Source organism: Arachis hypogaea, chromosome 19 (genome assembly GCF_003086295.3).
Source record: "Arachis hypogaea cultivar Tifrunner chromosome 19, arahy.Tifrunner.gnm2.J5K5, whole genome shotgun sequence".
In the NCBI taxonomy this organism is placed as follows: domain Eukaryota; kingdom Viridiplantae; phylum Streptophyta; class Magnoliopsida; order Fabales; family Fabaceae; genus Arachis; species Arachis hypogaea.
Window position 1 is genome coordinate 8,280,945 of NC_092054.1, and position 16,978 is coordinate 8,297,922.

A 16,978-nucleotide genomic window follows, 5' to 3' on the forward strand; every position below is an offset into this window, starting at 1 on the left:
AGTTGGACAACTTGCAAGTAATTTTATGAGTTTTCTAACTTGACAGGAACCATTTGCATCATGCTTGATTCTAGACCAAGCTTAAGTTCTATAATGTTCTTTAATTTTCTTGAAATTTCATCATGCTCTACTTATATCACTTATAACCTCTAGCCAATTTTGTTGACTTCAAACCAAAAGAAGAATTTTACTTCTTTTTTTCACAATCTCCCACTCAAAATTATTCTTTTAGTGTATTCATGCTACTCATATTTTCAATAGGCCAAGAGAAGATCTGCACCAATCAAATTTATCTGTACTGATTGGTTTTGTCATGATATCTGCAAGATTGTCGTTAGTGTGAATTTTCTGCATATCCACTTTTCCTTACTCCACTACTTCATGATCAAAATGATATTGAACGCATATGTCTTCGTTCTTAAGTGAAAGGCTGGATTCCTTGCGATGTGCAAGGCACTCTAACTATCACAAAATATTGGAATCATATTCTGATTGTGCCCGAGTTTCTCCATTAATCTTTGCAACCAAATTGCTTCCTTACAAGATTGTGTAGCTGTCATATATTCATCTTCTGTAGTTGATAATGCTACAATTGTTTGTAATTTTGATAACAACTTACTGCACCTCCTGCAAGTGTGAAGACATATCCTGTAGTGGATTTTCTTTTGTTAAGGTCTCCTGCGAAATCAGAGTTAACATAATCTTTGATGGTAAATTCAGATCCTCCAAAACATAAAGCAACATTAGAGGTTCCTTTAATATATCTAGAATCCTCTTTACAGTACTCCAGTGCTCTTTTTCTGGATTTGCCATGAATCTGTTGGCTATCCTGACAGACTGAGCAATATCTAGTCTGGTGCAAATCATGGCGTACATAAGGCTTCCCACTGCAGATGCATACGGTACTCGAGACATTTCTATCTTCTTTGCTTCGCTGCTAGGACACATCTCAGAAGATAATTTAAAATTAACAGGAAGTAGGGTAGATATTGGCTTACACTCTTGCATGTTGAAGCGCCGCAAGACCTTCCTGAAGTAATTTTTTTGGGATAGCCAAATCTTCCTATCTTTTTTGTCTCGGCAAATCTGCATCTCCAAAATCTTGTTTGCTAGTCCCAAATCCTTCATATTGAACTCCCTAGCTAATTGAGCCTTTAATTCCTTGACACGATCTTTGTGGGCCCTATCACCAACATGTCATCCACGTATAACAGCAAAATGATGAAATCACCATTACTAAACCTCTTGTAATATTGATACGTGCTTCAAATGTTCGTGATATGAAGAGTTCAAGTGTTATTTAGAAGTTATTAGTTTACATTTTTAGAATGTTTGAATTTAATTTGATATGTTTTGATTTTATTTATTTAATTACTAGATTGGGCCTTATGTTTATGGGCTTTAGGATTTTCTTTATTTTAACCTAATAAGAGTTTATAAGACCAAATGATAAAGAAATAAAAGATAAACAAGAAGATAAAGATTCAAACTAAATAAAAAGATACATTGAAATTGAAATAGAAACAAAAAAGATAGATTGAAATTGAGTACAAAGAGAATCACTATACTTTCTACCCAATTTCTTGACGCAATAAGAAAAGGACTCCTCAACCTTTTACCCAATACCCCGATGCAACAAGAGAGCGACTCCTCAACCTCAATTGTCCACATCATGGTTTTATCACGAAACCAAAAAGGGGTTATCAAACCTCTAAATCATTCTGTATTCCGACTACCCTAGTTTATGAGGTATTTATAACCTCTTATTAGGTTAAAATATAGAAAACTCTAAGTCCACAAACATAAGGATCAATCTAATAATTAAATAAACGAAATCAAAATATATCAATTAAATTAAAATATTCTAAAAATGTAAACTAATATCTTCTAAATAACACTTGAACTCTTCATATCACGAACATTTGAAACACGTATCAAATATGTACAATGGTCTGACTGAAGTCTGTTGTAATCAAGACTAATAAGAAGGAATCAAATCTCTTGTAACAACATCTCGGCACCTGCTTTAAGCCGTGCAGAGATTTGGTTAACTTGCAAACCAAGTTTTCTTTTTCTGATTCTTCAAAGCCTTCTGGTTGGAGCATATATATTTCTTCTTCAAGTTCACCATAAAAAAATAAGTCTTTACATCTAGTTGTTCTAGATATAAGTTACACAGCACATATAGCAAGAACTACTCTTATTATAGAAATTCTAACTACTGGAGAAAAAATTTCATTGAAATCAATACCTTCTTTCTGAGCAAATCCCTTCACCACCAGTCTTGCACGATAATGTTCTATCTGTTCATGATTGTCGCACTTTATTTTGTAAACCCATTTGTTACCAATTGTTTTCTTTCTGTCCGGGAGTGGGACAAGCTCCCATGTCTTGTTTCTGCATAGTGCTTCCGTTTCTTTTTGCATGGCTGTCATCCATAAAGAAGAATCTGGACTTTCAACAGCCTCTTGAAAGGTTGATGGTTATTCATCTTCTGTAACAAAACAATATACATCATGGTAAGTCGTGACATAGTCGGCATGCCATGATAGTTTTCTCAGTTCATATGTTGTTCTTTGAGCTTCAGCTAGTCCTTGTACAATATACTCAGGTTCTACTTCAGAAGAGTTCTTTTCTCTAAACTTATCAGTCATGTATATTGAAGTAGTTTCTTCAGTGCTATTGTTGTTTTCTTGTTCCTTTTGCAACTCGTTTTCAGCAAATATAACATCTCTACTGACAATAACTCTGTGAGGTCTCACAAACAATACCCCTTTACATTGTCAGCATAACCCAAGAAGATACACTTTCTTGATTTAGGATCAAACTTTGTTCTTTCTTGGGTATTGAACATCACCTAAACAGAACATCCAAAGATACGGAGAGAAGAATAATCAGGTGGCTTACCTTGCCACATCTCTATTGGAGTTTTTAATCCAATTGCTGTTGATGGCGATCTGTTAATCACGTAGCAGTCTGTTTTGACTACTTCTGTCCATAAAGACTTGGCTAATCCTGCATTCCGCAACATAGCTCGAGTTCTTTCTAGAAGAGTTCTGTTCATCCGCTCTGCAATACCATTTTGCTAAGGTGTATATATGCAACTGTGAATTGTCACTGAATACCCTCGTACTTGCAAAATGCAATGAAATCACCATCAGTGTATTCTCCTCCATTATTTTTTCTCAAGCACTTTATTTTCTTTCCAGTTTCAAGCTCTATTCGTGTTTTAAACTCCTTGAATACTAGAAACACATTTGACTTCTTCTTGATGGTGAATATCCACACTCTTCGTGAGTAATCATCTATGAAAGAGACAAAATATTTTGCCCCTCCTATTGATAATTCTGGTGATTCCTATACATAAGAATGAATCAAGTCTAGTATATGCTTACTTCTAGCAGTTGATCTTTTAAACTTCAATTTATGCTGTTTGCTTGTCACACAATGCTCACAGAAAGGTAGATTCACCGTTTTGAGCCCTGAAAGGAGATTACGTTCTGCAAGAACCTGTAGACCACGTTCTGACATATGGCCTAATTTGCAATGCCATATCATCGTTGCATCTTGGTCAACAGATGCAACTGATGCTTCTACATCTCGAACTATATCTCCAGAAAGCAAGTAGAAATTGGTTATTATCCGTTTTGCCTTCATGATCATACGAGCACCATTAGTCACCTTCAATGATCCATTTTCAATATTAATCTTGTACTCTGACTACAAGAAAAAAGGCTTGTCGGCATACTTTTTTCTTGCCATGCTTTTAAAGCGTGCCCAAAAGTGGTCAATGGCCATGCCTTTGCGAGGGTGGTCACTGATTTGTGATTTGGCCACGCTTTTTTTTGCCGCGCTTGAAAAGCGTAGCCATAGAGAAAAATCGGCACGCTTTTACGAGGGTGGCCACTTATTTAAAATTTGGCCACGCTTTTTTATTGCCACGCTTGAAAAGCGTGGCCATAAAGGGAAATTGGCATTCTTTTATGAAGGTGGCCACTGATTTGAAATTCGGCCTCGCTTTTTTTTTGTCCCACCTATTTTTTTCCACACTTAACTTTTTTTTTTGCTAAGTTTTCAATTTTAACCCTAAAAATGATAACAACAACACACTAGTTTTACATTGTTACCAAATTCACTTTTAACCCTAAAATTCACTTCCAAACCCTAAACCGCGTCGTCAGCTTCACCTTTACCTTCGAACCCTTCCTTCGTCATTCATCATCATCTTCATCGCACCTAGCCTTCATCGCTTTCATTATCATCTTCATCACTGCCCTTCATCGCCTTCATGGTCATCTTCATCATTCATTACAGTGATCTTCCTCGAGCTTGTCGTCGCCGTCACCGTCAGTAGTCGTTGTCTTCCTCGACGCTGCTTTCAAAGGGTTTTGAATGGATTTTCCTTGAAAGGTTCAGAAAACCCTAACCTCCATCACGCCACCATCTTTCTCACCGTTGCCACCTTTTGCGCTCAAGATCGCAACCAGGTTCGTTGTTGTGTTAACTAGCTCACCATTCCTCTTGTTGTTTTGCTTGTCGTCCTTCTCGCCATTCAGATCATCGTGCTGCTCGCCTCTCTCTCGTGGTTATGCTCACCGTGCTGCTCGAAGGTTAGTGCTCAGTTGTGCTCCATCTTCATTTTTTTAAAATGCTCCATTTAGAAATCAATCAAGAAAATTGGATGATTATTAAATGTTTTCTGCTGTTAAATTTTTATTGAATTGATTAGTGATTAGCTCTTGCTGTGCTACTGTTTTAATTTGTAAAATAGAAGATTCGCCTTGAGCAGGAGAATGAAGGCGTTCTTAGCACTGCAATTCGCAAGATTTCTCTCCTCAAGGAAATGCAACACATGAATATTGTTATGTATTCATTTTGTCATCCTAATCTCACTTCTTCTTGCTATTATTATTTGAATACGTGTATCTCTGATGAATGCTGCTTTTTAGTAATTTGTGTTTGTAGTTTCAATTGGTGAAATTCATGTGACGTGAAAAATTGGAGGGTTTTTGGTGTTCATTGTGTGTGGTGTTTTTGGTGAAATTGAGGTTTCTTTCGTTTGGTGTTTTTGGTGGAAAATTGAGGTTTCATTGTGTGGAAAATTACTATGGTGTGTGGTTTGTACTTTGTAAATTGTAATGAAATCATATATATGTTGGGATGTCTATGTTTAGTAGTTCAATCATGGTTAATCACAGAACCTGGAATGATGTTTTCTTTAATGTGAGACTTGTTGACTGTAGTGATAGTCTGTGTTTTTTATTACAGATAACTGGAGTGTGAAGGCCATCCGCAGAAAGACCACCGGCACTGGCAGGATGAGCTACCTCCATCACGTGCCTTGCCGATTCAAGAGCGGCTTCAGAGAAAGTACCTCCACGATCTATTTTTATATCTTCAGTAGTTGTGTTTTCCATCAATCATCATTTCGTTAATGCGATCTTGTTTCTATTTAACTAGGTACTGAAGTTGCATCAATGAGTCTTAGGAAATATGTGTTGCTAATAAGAAATAAAAAATAATGCAGTAAATGATGGAGATGGAATGCCAGAGATGGAAGTAAAGGCATAAACATAACATACCAAATATGAGAGAACAGAACAGGATACAAAACAGGTGCACTTAAAGAAGGTTTAAAGCGTAGCTATGTCAAACACTGAATATGTTGCAATATTCGATGCTGATTTTCGGCCTGAACCTGATTTCTTGAGAAGAGCCATTCCCTTCTTGATTGGCAATCCTGACATGGCTCTTGTTCAAGCTCGTTGGAGATTTGGTAAATAAAAACCCAAACTTATGCTTTCTTTCTTCAATTACTTTTTGGAATGAGTTGCTTAGTAAATTAAAAGCGTGTACTTGTTCTCGCTGCTACGAATAGGTCCTTTGTTCTCGCTGTTACAAATAATGTAAAAAATTCAACACAAACACCTTATATAAGGGCTTTCTAACCTTTCAGTTCCACTTTTTTAGAATTTTCAAACATGGGATACATTGTTTTCTTAAACCTTCAACAATTTTTTTCCTTTATGATTGTTGCTTGCTTTTGTTGTTACATCTTCGTTTTTGTAACTGCCAGCTTCATTTCTATTTAGGTCAATGCGGCTCTCTAGTTTGAATGGAGCAAGATCCAGATGCCTACAGATGAAGTTGTTGTGCCTTATAAGTTATGACAGTCTAGCTCCAACTACTCCTGAAGGTAAGTTTCTTTTTTGCATTTTTCTTTTGTCTGATTAGTTGATTTGAATCTAATGTAGCTAATCAATGTATTTGCTGCCTGAACTGAAACTGGTGTAGCCTCTTCCGAGGTGAAGAGCCTCTTGGACAAACTTATGGTGCTTAAGCTCAATGGAAACTTGGAGACAACTATGGGTTGCACTGGTCCAAAATATGCTGAATCTGATTTTATTATTTTACTTGTTTATTGTAATTATTTGTATTTTTTTATGCTTAGTTTAGATGCGGAATTTTCAGTATGTAATTACTTGGTTACTGGTTCGTGCTTCTTTGATACTTATCACAATGATTAGTCTGATAAACTTTATTGACTAGAATTTGGAACATCACTAGGCATTTCAATTGGTTTTTCAGCTTGGTTATTTAATCACCAGTAAAAAGACAAAAATTAAAAAATAATTTCCTTTCAAGCTAGACTTCGTCACTTTATTATTAGTATTATCATGAAAGTTTATAGATTCGTGAACGAGAAAAATTATGGAAACTATTTTTTAATATATTACATCACATTGTTCCATGCCATGTATGTAAGTCTTAATTTATGTATAAATGTAATGCAGATCTGTCATTGAAGTTCGTGATGGGCTGACTTCTCTTGATTTAGTTGTTATCCAAATTGAGGTTAGTTTACGGTCCGCTCTTTGCTTGGCCTTTATTTTGTGTCCTTTCCACTGATAAATACACGTGTATTTTTTGTGTGCACTTTCTACTGATATTATATTCCGAGTACATCTTAAACACGTGTATTTTTTGTTGTTGTTGTGGAATGTATCGTGTGTTCATTAATTAGCCGCCGTAACTTTGGTCTTTCAGCATGTCTTTGCTCATAGCTTCCTAAGCTTGGTTTATGAGTGATTCCTTCATGCATAGGTACCCTCTTGGCCATGGAGATATCTTCCCATCATTACTGAATAGTGGAAAACTTGATGCACTATTGTCACATGTTTACACCAGAACTTAATTTATTTTTATTTGTAGATGGACAAAGTCTTATATTTCAATCTTTTTTTCCTTTTTAAGAATCGTAACTATTACTATTCAAAACAAGAATGAATACTGCATGGAGGTGAAGAACGATCATTATCATCAGCAACTGCCTTTGAGCTGTAGACCTCACATGATTTTGATTAATTTACTTATATTTTTTGTGCCTGTTATGCAGGTGACTCCCAAAACATTGGCTGATGTGAAGCATGGCACTTTGATTTCTTATGAAGAGTTCAGGCACGTAACCATTGCTGCATCACCACTTCTAAATCAAGATTTAGCTGATTAAATCTGTACTGTGATGGTTGCAAATTGGCCACAAATTTAATAGTTTTAATGATCTTCTAAGTTCTAATGGTGAACTTATTTTGTCCTAATTCAGTTATTAGTTTTGTTAAAGTATTGTGATTTTTTAATTATAATTATAGCATGTAAATAATTCATGTAAATCAATAAAAAATCAATTTTTTATACCTTCTAATTTTCTGCCTTTTTTTTAATTTGACAAAAAAGCGTGGCGAAAGATTTTAACTGGCAAGCCACGGTTTTGAAGTGACTGTATGTTTGAAGCGTACCCAAAACCAACCTAATCGGCACACTTCAAAAGTGTGGCGATATGTACACTTTTCGGTATGCTTTTAAGGTGTACCTATAGGTTAAGACCTATGGCCACACTTTTTAAGCGTGGCAAGAAATGAAAGCTTGCCAACAAAAAAAGCGTGCCGATAAATCTACAAAAGCGTCGCGATAGAGCAACCGGCATGTTGGCGGATGTGACCCTTTCAAAAGCGTGCCGATAGCTCAAAAAGCATAGCAAAAAGCTATTAGCACACTTTTTGTACTTTTCGGTACGCTTTAAAAATATGGCAGAAAGCTTATTTTCTTGTAGTGCCTTGAGAATCTAACAGCCCAACAGATAACAAATTTTTTCTCAGGTCATTCACATGTTTTATACCTTGAACTGTATGGATGGAACCATCAAACATATTAATTTTGATGGTACTGATTTTTGCAATTTCTAAGGCATGATCATCTCCCATGAGTACAGATCCTTTTGAAATAGGTTCATAAGTGCTAAACCACTTATGATGTGAAGTAATGTGATATGTTACTGCACAATCCAATAGCCAGACATCAGCTAGTGATTTATTGTCTTCATGACCAATAGTAGCTTCGATGCACAAAACATCTCCATCAGGTGTTTGCAATACAACCATGTGCGGTAGTTGCATTAGCAGTTTTCTCTGTGTTCTTTTTGTTGAACTAAAATCTTTCTTTAAGTGTCCTTTCTTGCCACAATTGTAACGAGTAAGGTTCTTCTTTTGAGACCTTGATCTACTACAATTTTGAATCCCACTAGAGCCACGTTTCATTGATCTGCCTTTCATCAACGACAAAGTTTCTGCTTGCTTTGAACTCTCCGTTTGATCATCTTTATTTTTGCGCCTGCTTTCTTCTTCAAGAATAGCGACAGCAACATCATCAAATCGAAGTTGATAAGCAATATTGTTATTTGTGATGTTGATGATAAGTTGATCATACGAGTTTCGTAAACTTTGGAGAAGAAGTTCAGTATGTTCATTTTCTATAATTTGACACTCCATGGCTGTCAGATGTGAAAATACAGTATTAAGATTGTTGATGTGATCTGTCATCGATGCAGATTCACTCATACGAAGAGAATAAAGCCTCCTTTTCATGAATATCCTATTGTGAAGTGACTTTGTCTCGTACAACTTAGTGAGTGCCTCCCAAATCTCCTTTGCTGTTTGTTTTTCTAAGATGCTTGATAATACGAAATCTGCCATAGCCAACTGTAAATTAGCAACGGCATTTCTCTCTATCTCTTTCCACTTGTCATCATTAGTGTCGGTAGGCCTGCCTTCTATTGCTTCTAAGCAATTCTCCTTTCTCAAAATTGTCTTGATCTTCAATTTCCAAAGGAAAAAGTTATCCCCATTGAATTTTTCGATCTTAAATTTTGTTGCCATGATTCTGACACCAGCTTATCCTTTTGCAGCGGAAGATTAAGAACCTAAAGCTCTGATACCACTGTTAGGTACCAGAGTTAATAGGGACAAAATAACAAAACTAAAATTTGTGAACGAGAAATAGATGGAATTGAACAAGAATATAGACAATAGTGAAAATAATATGACAAAGTGGTAAAATTACAATCTCTCACAATACATAGAGAAGTCTACAATACTCTCTTACGTATTATGAAAATTCTTACAAAGGAATTATACATATGAGAGACCTTACTACTTTTCACTCTAGGTTTCACTCACTAATCTATGCAAAACATGGCATACATTAGCAAATGCCTTTACCTCTTATATATAGTATTTTGTGAAGGTGCATTTGATTTACAAGTTGATCAAGTTATGCACAAATTGTACAAGTGTGTACTAGAGTTTTATTTCACATTCATCTTTATCAAGTTGTATAACAAGTTGATAAATATCAACTTATGTAACAACTCATTCTTTGACTAAGACAAAGATTGCAACTAACCTAACTTATCTTCAAGTTACAAATTTTGACTAAAATTTTGATTATGCAAGTTGGACAACTTATAAGTAGTTTCATGAGTTTTCTAACTTGATAAGAACCATTTGTCTCATACTTGATTCTAAACCAAATTTAAGTTTTATAATATTTTTTAATTTTCTTGAAACTTCATTATGCTCCATTTATATCACTTGTAACCTCTAGCCAATTTTGTGTCAAACCAAAAGAAGAATTTGTTTTTTTTTTTTTTTTCACAGAGAGAATTCAGAATCTTGTGTTGCAAGAAAGACAGAGAACAAAAGACAATTGTGTACAGAGAGTGAAAATAAAGTTGTGATTGTATTATTACTCATGCATTGCTGTGTATTACAGAATAATAGAGGTATTTATATACAATGAGACTGAGAATGGAAAAGGATCGGATATGCAAAATTATTTATAACTAATTTGTAACTAACAGTTATCATTTTCATTACTTGCTATATTATCAACACAAACCAATCAAAAGTAATGCATCTTAAAAAATCCATTAAAATTTAAAACATTGATATAGAACAAAAATCAACCATAAATAGATATAAAAAGCAGCCGACAAATCCTCACAGTATAAAAATACATATTTTGTGTTCATAAAAAAATTAATTATGTTGTTAATAATATACAAGTTTAATTATTTTGTTGAAAAAGAGATTATATAAAGCAACATGTATAAATGTAAGCAAATTAAATATATGGTGAGTATAACTGATTTGATAGCTCTTTTGTATTTACAAAATAATTTTTAAACTGACTTTCATATAAAAATAATAAGTATAGCAAGTGAACACAATTTTTCTTGCATCTAACCGTTGGTTTAGATTTCACCAGCATGGTAAAAAGAAAAAAGGATAGACCGATAGAGGGACCATTGAATCATTCATTTATCTCCGCATTACATGAGTTTCCATCAAGTTAAATGTGGAAAAGTTGTTCGAGTTTTTTCCTGTTCATTTTTTTGTTTAAAGAGGAAAATTATTATTATTATTAACAAATCTGGCTAGATCATGCATATATTAAACTTAATTATTGCTCAATACTCAATTATAATAAACAGTTTATTAATTGAAAGATTACCTCAAGTTTTCTATTGATTCAACTTCAAGGATTGAGGAAGCTTCCAAAACGTTCTGCTTAAATTTCTTTGCTGGAGGAACTAGTTCTATCCATTCCAAGCCATTTTCTTCATTTGGAGATGCAATGGCTTCTGACTCAAAAACTTCCCTACTTCTCTTGAATCTACAGCCTCTTGATTCCTTCTCCATATTTGTGTATATCCAACGGATGCCACACGCTTTTATAGCCACTTCCTCCTTGTTTGGTAGGCAAGCAAAGAACGTGACTGCCAGATTCGTATTCTTGTCATCATCAATGACATTTCTTCCTCCTATTATTTCCATTATCTGCTTACAGCATTGTGAATCATACCACAGTAACACATGATCTGACAACACATTCATCTCAAGTCCAGGCCTAAAGTCGCAGTGCCATTCTATTGAGGACGAACTTGCTATATGGGTCCTTTCACCCCAACTTGTTTCCAAGTAACATTCAAATCCAAACCTAATTTCAAATACTTCACCCATGTTACATGGTTGTATTGGAGGAACAACCAAGTAAAATAGGAAACCAAAGAAATTGGAACTTAGTGGCAGTTGAATGCTAATGGAATTTTGTGAAGAGCAATGATGGAACAAGTCATCAAGTTTCCTGCCTCTAACTGGCAAGAAATAACAAACCTTGCCAACATTAGGATTATGCTCACTGACATAACCATCACCATCATCAACAACAGTGCATTCTTCATTTCTGCTTTCTTCTAATCTTGGTGATAGTTGTTGTGCTTTAGCCCTAATTTCCATCCTAATAATGGCATCTTTCAAAATGGTAAAGTATGACTCTTCATCCAACTTCACGCAGTTTAGGAACATGAAAGTAGTACCATGCTGTCTCTGTAGTTGTTCTGTGGAACTTGACACTGTCCTCAAAGATTTGCAGTCCCAGGCCTTGAAGTCATGAACGGAAGGTGGAAGCGCTGGCAAAAGTTGTAACCTTTCACAATGACAGATTATAACAATCTTGAGCCGTGGAAGAGTTTTAATGCTTTCTGGAAAGGTCATGATATTAGTGTTATGCAGGATTATGAACAACAATGATGATAACAAAGAAATGCTATCTGAGAGTTCAGTTAAACTTTGGCACCCATCAAATTTCAGTTGTTTTAGATAACGGAAGATAGGGCTAGGTAGGATTGTACGTAAGGTGGCCACTGGGTCAGATTTATGACTAATAGGGTCTGAAAGCATGATTTGATTGGTGTACTTTTCAGGAAGATCCATCAGGAGATCACTTATTGGAAATGAGAAGTTTGTAAGATCTTGAAGATGCACAATTGATGATGGTAGTTGTTTCAAGGCAGTTGACCTCAAATGGACATGAATATTGGACTGATTTTTTGAAATTGGGATTGAGAATTCTTGCAGATTTGGGCAATCGTAGGCAACCACTGCGCGAAGAGACGATGAACAATTGTTGCTTGAAAGGCTCTTTAAGTTTTTTGCATCCGTGCACAGCTAAATAGTCAAGTTTTGGAAGGGAGAAAATAGAAGGATGAACTTGAATCAAGCTTTCACATGCACTCAGCCATATTGAATTTAGATTTGGGGCACCTGAGAAATCTGGACATTCTATCATTTGTTTCGAGCCATTCAGTTATATTTTCTCCAAACTTGGAAAATTCTGCAGTGACATACAATGAATCAAGCAAGTTAATATTCATTTCCTTTCTTAAACTTATATCACTGTAAGGGATAAATTTAGAAGGGAAAAAAAATTACCTGTGGCCCATCCCAAAGCTTTTCAACATCACTGTATGGCATGGAGAGTTCAACAAGCTTGCTAGGCCAAGAAGTGGTTGACAGAGATTTTTTAATGGACATCCATCCCATTGAATATATCTCAAGTTATTAGGCAACTCCAGATTTGTTGGAAGACTCAATGTATAATCAACTCTCTTTTGTCCATAACCATTGTTGCTAGCAAAAGCCAGTAACCTTAGGTTTGGCATCTTTCTAAATGCATTGGAGCTTATACATATTTCTGTCTGCTGAGTCAAATCCAAGTATATAGTTTCAATAGTAGTGGATCCCTGAAAAATAAATATAATATAATTAAAATTAGAGTAAAATTGTATTATATAAACTATATTTTAAATAAAAAAAGATGTGTTTTGTTAAAGTGTTATTCTCTTACTTTATCATTTTTTAATATGTCGCAAACTTCATCTGGTTGCCACACTCTGCTCCGCTTTCCAGGGTTCTTGAGAGATTCTTCGCACACAATTTTGTGACCCATTTCCTGTATCAAGTCATGCATTTGTATGCTTTGATTCGTAGCTATTGATATAAGAGCCTTGTCTAAAAGGTTTCTTATTCCAATATCTGCGTAGAAACCACACTCGTTTAATATCATTGCCACTTTTTCTTTCTCTTGCCCTTTGAAAAAGCATGCAATATCTAGGAATATATCTTTCTCTGTATCATCCAATTCATTGAAGCTCAACCTCAACACTTTCTGAATATCTGCATTAGGAATCCTCTTTAGTTTTGTCAATGCATTGTCCCATTCCTTTTCAGTTTTGGAATGAAGAAATGATCCCAAAACTTTCAAAGCTAAGGGATTTCCTCTGGCATAAGCAAGTGCCCTTTTTGATAGATCCCAATATCCACCATTTTCAGGAGGATGGATTTTGTTGAAGGCATTCAAGCTAAAGAGTTTGAGAGAGTTCTCCTCATTCATTTCTGTGACTTCATGGATGTGATCCACTGATCTACTCAGAAGAACATGCTTATCTCGGGTCGTAACAATAACTTTGCTACCAAGTCCAAGATAATCTTGTCCCACTCCAAGCAAATTTTCTAGAAGCTCAGAAGTATTCACATCATCCAGTACAATGAAAACTTTCTTACGCCTCAATCTGCGGATTATAGCAGAAGACACAATCTTTGGAGTGGTAATATGAACATGTTCGTGCAGCAACTCAGAAAGAAGTCTATTGAAAATGTAGTTGAGGCCATGCCTTGAAGATTCTTCTCTTACATTGGCCAAGAAACAACAACCTTGGTACTTGGGAGAGAACTCTTGAAAAATGGCAGCCGCAATAGTGGTTTTTCCAATGCCGCCCATGCCCCAAATCCCAATGGTTTTAATACCCCTTGAGTGAGTCAGTACAGATTCAATGCATGCATAGTTTTGGTCATATATGAAAGGGCTTCTGAGTTCACTTGTATATTTGTGATCCAATTTCTGGACAATCATTTGGATTATGTTTTCAATAAGATCAGATTCAGTCCTAGCATGTGTAAATAAAACCCAAAAATATTAAATGAATACAAACCAAAAACCGGGAGATAATTAAAAATGCTTTTTATTTACTATGAAAAACGTAAGCATTTTTATTTTGTTTATTTGTTATAACCATAGATAAAGCTGATAATTAAAAATGCTTTTTACTATGAAAAGAACAAAAGTGATTAGAAAGGGTTAAAAACATGATAAAAAAAACTAAAAAAAAAACTTCTTTATAATTGACAAATAGATTTCATATTTAGCACAGTTATAACTGGTGCATTTGATCGAAATTTTCATGAAAATATTTAGATAATTACTTAAAATATACATAAAAAAAATTAGAACACAATTTGATCTTTAGATTTTTTATATTTTTAAATTTTTAATCATTTATAATTATGAGATCGTAAAATCACCAAATTTAAAATACTAAAAATGAATAAAATGTATTATTTTTGAATTATGCTTGCAAAAAATACATTAAAATTTAATTTTAAAATTCTTTCAAAGAATATATATTTAATATTTAATTATTTTTGTTATGTTATAAAATATTTTAAGATTCTTTTTATTGTTTTGATCTTTCAACAGTAATTTGATCGTAGCTAAATTTTTTGGCAAATTTTTTTTGTGGTTTAATTTTCTAAAGGAATAATTGTTATCTTTGGAAAAATAATAATAATATATGATGCTAGTCAAGATAAGAAATATTATTTAAATAAAATTTATAGATCAAACTCCTCTCAGTATCTGTCCTGAAGAAAATGTTAGTTAGAAACTAACTTTGGTTTTTTCAACTAATAATTTGTGAATATTTTTCTTTTTATTTTAGTTTTCTTTTTTCTCATAACAAAAACCTAATCTTTGTTCAGTATTTTGTTCACTAACTATTAGTAAAAAAAAAAATAATTTCCTAGCAAAAACCAAAGAAAAATATCACTATGGTTTAAAACTTATTAAGTAGTAGGTTAGTTTGATATTAGAAACTAAGTACGTACCTGTAAGTTCTTGAATCAAAGCCAGATAAATTTGCTGCTTGAAGGAGAGCATCCTTCCACTTTTCCAACATCTCATGAGAGTGCTTAGAACTCTTCTCGTGCATGGCAAACGCTGCATGATAGCTTCCCTTCTGCCTCCGAACATGCGAAGGATCCACTCTATAGAACACAGGAATAACATGTTGTCCTCCATTTTTGTTGTGGCACTCCATGATCTCAACGATCTCATTCAAGCACCACGTGGAAGAAGCATAGTTTTCTGAGAAGATAACAAGGAGAACAATGGAGTCTTTGATGGCCTGGACAAGTGATGTCCAAACCTCTTCTCCTTTCTCAAGCCTGTTGTCTATGTAAGTTTCGATTTGGTTTCGGCGCAAAGCTGCATGGAGATGGCTTGTGAAGTTTTCGCGGGTGTCCTCGCCTCTAAAACTGATGAACACATCGTATTTCTTGAGATCATCAGAAATTAGAGACGAGGATGAATAATAAGGATCCACAAAAACCATCTTTAGTTTGTTCTTGGTAAATTAAAGTTAGGTTTCTCTCAAAGTCTATTTTGCTCGATTTTACGTTTGTATCAAATGTTTTTGATCCGAGAAAGTATAGGGAGCCAATGACCGACCTAAGCGTACAATGTGTACAATAAAAGTTTAAAAAGTATTAGAGATATTATTATTAGTATTACATTGTCCTGTTAGGTTACGCTTTTGGGATGAGTGGTTTCAGGACATGGTATAAGAGTTCTAGATTCGGAAGGTCAGGAATTCGAACCTTGGTGAACCCAAAATTAGCTTTTTATAACATGAGATGTTTATTATCCCTACTATCCAGATGATTATTCTGCATCATAGGTGATGTTCATTTGATTCATAAACCAAATATTTAGCCCATTGTACATATTGTACACTTAGGCCATTGGCTCCCTAGCACTACTCTTTTGATCCTGGTTCATATATATATATATATAAGAAAATTAAAAGAACCTGTTCTTCTCCGTGGGAATCAATGAAGTGGAGCATTATTTATGTGTAATATTTTATAATACTTTTTTTATTAACTAAATTTTGAATTGATTCACTTATTCATGTCGAAATTAAAGCTTTTTAGTGAGAAACCATTATCAAATTAGAGGTTTAATTTACATGTTTGCTAATTTTCTACAGGTCCCAATATTGGTCAATAATAATCAATTCAGAATTATTCTCCGATCCTGTTGTTGCACGTTAGGGTTCATGAGTGCAAAAGGAGACAACACCTTTATATTTGAACCGCGGTTTGCCTGATCTTATTATGTTGACGTCACCGGATGATGTTATCTTACAAATTAAAGGACATTATTGTTAACAGATATATTCCAACTTTTAATTTGAGGAAAAGTATATGAAAATAAAGGATTATCCAAAAATTAAACAAAATCACATTAATTTATAGGGAAAATTCCACTCCTCTTCTCTGCGAGATGCTAAAATGACACTCTCCTCCCCTCTATTTTATAAATGTACATTCATCTCCCTTCTCATTTTTAAAAAATCTCCTCTTTAGTCCATTTTAAATTTTTTGTGTTATCTAATGTTAACTTTATCCATTTTTTAAGAAAAAATTATTTTTAAAAAAATATCCATTAACAAAAATTTTATTTTTTATCTTTAAATTTTACTTACCAAAATATTCTTTAATAAATTATTCTTTTACTGATTAAATTATATTTTAAAAAAATTAATAATTATATTATTTTTTCTAAAATATCTTTCAATAATTTTTTAATTATTAAATTATAATTTTACCAAAATTTTTGTTAATAATCTTTTTTATATTTTACTATTAATTTTTCGATATCTATATATATTATTTTAACATTA

The 16,978-nt window shown here is 34.0% G+C and overlaps 1 long non-coding RNA gene and 1 pseudogene across 4 annotated transcripts; one reads left to right on the forward strand and one right to left on the reverse strand.

Moving 5' to 3' along the window:
- Positions 1-4,220: 4,220 nt before the first annotated feature.
- Positions 4,221-7,702, forward strand: LOC112779238 (uncharacterized). 4 transcript variants are annotated; one of them, XR_011877136.1, is made up of 7 exons: positions 4,258-4,610; positions 5,269-5,370; positions 5,461-5,776; positions 6,093-6,196; positions 6,295-6,378; positions 6,795-6,855; positions 7,397-7,702. It is a non-coding gene; the product is annotated as an uncharacterized lncRNA (long non-coding RNA). The 4 variants fall into 4 exon arrangements; XR_011877138.1 differs by lacking the exon at positions 6,295-6,378 and having other exon boundaries at positions 4,221-4,610; positions 4,772-5,370; XR_003190616.3 differs by lacking the exon at positions 6,295-6,378 and having other exon boundaries at positions 4,221-4,610.
- Positions 7,703-9,276: 1,574 nt separating this feature from the next.
- On the reverse strand, positions 9,277-15,625 carry LOC112777812 (disease resistance protein RPV1-like; annotated as a pseudogene).
- Between the last annotated feature and the right edge of the window lie 1,353 nt (positions 15,626-16,978).